A 5,020-nucleotide genomic window follows, 5' to 3' on the forward strand; every position below is an offset into this window, starting at 1 on the left:
AGAGTTAAATCTAGATTGCATGGAACAAGCCATAAATAATCAGATCATGGACATGCATATCAAGCACACTCGCCAGCAGAATATCAAACTCTATATAGTTGTCAAAGCATGCCAACTCCTTCACCAGGGAAAGTGGCTCACCAGGGACCAAGATCAGCAGAATTTTCCTCATCTCATGGAGGAAATCAATGCAATGGGGACCATTGCTTCCTAAGGGGAGAGGAATGATCTTGGTGTATATTGGTGGCCACCCACCAATTCCACTTGAAACCCCACCATTGTTTCTTTCAATTTTTCAGTTTCTTTAATTGTAGCACAACTTACTATTTTTAGTAGTTTTTCAGGTCTTAAACTTCCGAAGCCATTTTGAGGCCCTAAACGGCGTTTTTTTGGCAATCTACTGCCAACGTTTCAGGAAATCTAACCCTAGTCGACCTTGGGAATCCATCTCCATGGATTACATGTCAATTCTTCATTCTACTAAGCATGGCAATGACAATGTTTTTTTGGTCATCGATAGATTCTCAGAGATGGCCATTATGGAGGCCTGAAAGAAGAATATCATAGCAGAAGCCACTGCTAAAGTCTTCTTTGAAGGAGTGTGGGTACACTTTGGGATCCCATAGTCTAGCATCTCATATCGAGACAATAGGTTCCTTAGTACATTTTGGTCCAATCTTTGGTCAATGCTGGAAACTAAGCTCACTAAGTCCACAACTTTCCATTCGCAAATTGATGGCCAAATAGAGGTTGTCAATAGGATGATCATACACATTTTGTGCATGCAGAACTCAAAGAATCCATGCGCATGGGATAAGAGCCTCCCTTATGACTAGCACATCTATAACGGGCTCTCCACAACTTGAATGGCCACAACCCTTTTCAGGTGGGCTTGGGATTCCAACCACTATGTCCCATTTATCTGGCTATGCCATTTGCAACTACTTAGGCAGATTCGTCTTATTTCTAGTCCGAAATCGATAAGGCAAACAAATTCATTGAGCACATCCAACATATCTGCCAACAATTCCATGACATTCTAGAGAAATCAAATGCCATGTACAAGTAGCGACATGATCAACATCGGGTGCCTCACAAGTTTCAAATGGGCAACAAACTCTGGTTAAATTTGCAAAAGGAATTCCTTACCGGAGCCGCGAAAACTCAGACCACTCTGATATGGTACTTATACCATTACCAAGAATGTGGGAGACAATTCATTTGATCTCAGCATTCCCCCATTCCTTGGCCTACATCCAATGTTTAATGTGGACCACCTTCGACCATAATTCCCACCATTGCTTGACACATCAGACATTGCAGAAAAACTCACACCTACAGAGTTAAATCCAGATTTCATGGAACAAGCCAAACTGATCGAACCATGGACACGTAGATCAAGCACACTCACCAATAGAAGATCCAACTATATCGAGTTGTCAAAGAAGGCCAACTCCTTCTCTAGGGAAAGTGGCTCACCAGGGACCAAGTTTAGCAGAAGTTTCCTCATCTCATGGAGGAACTCAATGCAATGGGGATCATTGATTTCTAAGGGGGGAGGAATGATCTAGGTGGATATTGTTGGCCACCCACCAATTCCACTTGGACCCCCACCATTGTTTCTTTTAATTTTTTAGTTTCCTTAATTGTAGCACAGTTTACTATTTTTAGCAAGTTTTCGGGTTCTAAACTTTGAGAGCCGTTTTGAGGCCCTAAACGACGTTTTTTTTGCAATCTACTGTGAACAATTTTTTTGTCAGTCTGCCCTTAGGCGACCTTGGGAATCCATCTCCATGAATTACATGTTGTGCTTTCCTTATACTAAGCATAGAAACGACTATTTTTTGTGGTCATCAACAGATTCTCAAATATGGCCATTGTCAGAGTCAGTCCTTTGGCCTTCCTTCAGCGATCAAAATGAGCCTCTTATTATGTTTATTTTGTTAGATTTTTTGTACACGATCTTCAGCACAAAACATGTCATAATCATGTTCATCAGTAGTAGCTCAGAAAAAGCTTTCGAGCGGTATATCACACTCCCAAAACTGGCTCCCAGATCAAAAGATATGACCAAATTAATGATTGACTCAAAAATCTCCCGTGTACCAGTTCATGTATTGAATGATCCATATGAAGCTAGGAGATGTCAGTGATTTGTTTTGTGGCTATATTGTGATAGTGAAGGAGATAAAATAGCCTTTGAGGTCTATTTCCGTGTTGCTAATCCTCATCTTAACATATGGCGAGCTCGTTCTGCTTTGATTGAAAGAGATATCCATGAATCTGTGCAGAGGACACTGTACATTGCTGACAATGATATTGTGGGTGAAAGGAATGGAATAAAGAAAGACTTTAGTACTGTAATACTTGAGTGTAAGAAGTCTCCCAATCGGTTAGTTGTGGATGAAGCCATAAATGATGATAATTCGGTTGTGGCTCTTACTTTGAAAACAATGGAAACATTGCAACTTTTCTGGGGTGCTACCATCCTTGTTATGGGTAAAAAGAGAAAGGATATAGTTTGCATTGTTTTTGCTGATGATACCTGTGAAGAGCATAAGATTAGAATGAACAAATTTTTTAGGTCAAATCTAAGAGTAATATTAGGGGATGTAGTATCTATTCATCAGTGACCAGATGTTAAGTATGGGAAGTGTGTGCATATTCTTCCTATAGATGACATAATCGAAGGTGTTACAGGAAACTTGTTCGATGTGTACTTGAAGCCTTACTTCTTGGAAGCCTATCACCCAGTAAGAAAAGGAGACATATTTCTAGTGCAAGGAGGAATGAGAAGTGTAGAATTTAAAATCATTGAGACAGATCCTAGTGAGTATTGTGTTGTTTCTCTAGATACTGAAATTTTTTGTGAGGGAGAGCCAATAAAATGAGAAGATGAAGACAGATTGGATGACATTGGCTATGATGATGTTGGTGGTGTAAGGAAACAAATGGCACAGATCAGAGAAATAGTTGAATTACCACTAAGGCATCCACAACTTTTCAAATCCATTGGTGTTAAGCCCCCTAAGGGTATTTTGCTTTATGGTCCTCCTGGTTCAGGAAAAACCTTGATTGCTAGGGCAGTGGCAAATGAGACTGGAGCTTTCTTTTTTCTAATTAATGGTCCTGAAATTATGTCAAAGCTTGCTAGAGAAAGTGAAAGCAATCTTAGAAAGGCTTTTGAAGAAGCAGAGAAGAATGCTCCTTCTATCATTTTCATTGACGAAATTGACTCCATAGCTCCAAAGAGGGAGAAAACAAATGGTGAAGTAGAGAGGCGCATTGTATCTCAACTATTGACATTGATGGATGGTCTAAAATCTCGATCTCATGTGATTGTCATGGGAGCAACAAATAGGCCTAACAACATTGATCCAACACTTAGAAGGTTTGGTAGGTTTGATCGTGAAATTGACATTGGGGTTCCAGATGAAGTTGGTCGACTGGAAGTTCTTCGCATCCACACAAAGAATATGAAGCTTGCTGAAGATGTTGATCTTGAACATATTTCGAGGAATACACATGGTTATGTTGGGGTAGATATTTTAGCTCTTTGCATTGAGCCTGCACTGCATTGTATTAGGGAAAAAATGGGTTTCATTGACTTGGAAGATGAATTTATTGATGTGGAAGTTCTGAATTTTATGGCTGTTACAAATGATCACTTTCAGGCTGCATTGGGCTCTAGTAACCCTTTTGCCCTGCATGAGACTATTGTGGAGGTGCCAAATGTTTCTTGGGAGGATATTGGGGGTCTGGAAAATATCAAAAGAGAGCTTCAGGAGACTGTGCAATATCTGGTGGAACATCCAGAGAAATTCGAGAATTTTGGTATGTCTCCCTCTAAAGGTTTTCTATTCTATGGACCTCTTAGTTGTGGTAAGACTCTTCTGGCAAAGGCCATTACCAAAGCGTGTCAATCAAAATTTATCAGTTTGAAAGGCCCAAAGCTCCTAACATTGTGGTTTGGAGAAAGTGAAGCCAATGTGGGTGATATTTTTGATAATGCTAGGCAGTTGGCACCTTGTGTCGTTTTTTTTAATGATCTTGATTCAATTGCTACCTACTGTGGTTGTAGTGCGGCAGACAGAGTTTTGAATCAGTTGCTGACTGAGATGGATGGCATGTCTGCCAAGAAAACTGTTTTCATTACTGGAGCTACAAATCGCCCTGATATTATTGATTCGGCTTTATTACGACCTGGATGCCTTGATCAATTAATATACATACCTTTGCCTGATGAAGCTTCCCACTTTCAAATCTTTAAAGCATGTTTGTAGAAGTCACCTGTTGCAAAGGATGTTGAAATTGCGACTCTTGCTCAATACACACAAGCATTTAGTGGAGCTGATATTACTGAAATTTAACATCGTGCTTGCAAATAAGCTATTAGAGAACATATTGAGAAGGACATTGAAAGGGAAAGGAAAAGAAAGGAAAACCCTGAAGCCATGGATGAAGATGAAACTGAAGTTGCAGAAATAAAGGCAGCTCATTTTGAGGAATCAATGAAATATGCCCGAAGAAGTGTTAGCGATGCAGACATACGTAAATATCAAGCATTTACTCAAACATTACAACAATCTCGAGGTTTTGGGCCAAAATTCCAGTTCACAGATCAAACAACTACTACCTAGCCAACTCCAATATTGCAACAATGATGTTGCAACTCCTCGGGCTCCCTGCTTTACTTTTATCAACCCGGTAGCTCGTAACAAACTTGGAAGTGAGAGTGCTATATGCACATGTACTAGCTTTTACTACAGGCTGTCACTTGATCAGCTAGCACAAGTTCTCTAGGAGATTAAGCCAACTTATATGAGTTCTCAAAAGAATCTTTTTAACTGTGATGGAAGAAAGCTAACTCAAAAGAGGCTATTCTACTTGTAGAAGGAAGATGAAAACTGAAAGGAAAAGCAAACCCTAGCAAACCCTGGTTTTACCCACTAACTCTACTTTTGCAAGAAAAGAGATGGAAATGACTGAAATGGATACCATTGGCTATTGAAAAGGTAAA

At 39.8% G+C, this 5,020-nt stretch overlaps 1 pseudogene; it reads left to right on the forward strand.

The window, feature by feature from the left end:
- Positions 1-4,640, forward strand: part of LOC149258533 (cell division control protein 48 homolog E pseudogene) — a 66,576-nt pseudogene extending 61,936 nt beyond the window's left edge.
- The last annotated feature ends 380 nt before the right edge of the window (positions 4,641-5,020 follow it).

This window comes from Pinus tabuliformis, chromosome 6, assembly GCF_031772625.1.
Source record: "Pinus tabuliformis cultivar Carrire ecotype Pingquan chromosome 6, CPIR1, whole genome shotgun sequence".
NCBI classification, from domain to species: domain Eukaryota; kingdom Viridiplantae; phylum Streptophyta; class Pinopsida; order Pinales; family Pinaceae; genus Pinus; species Pinus tabuliformis.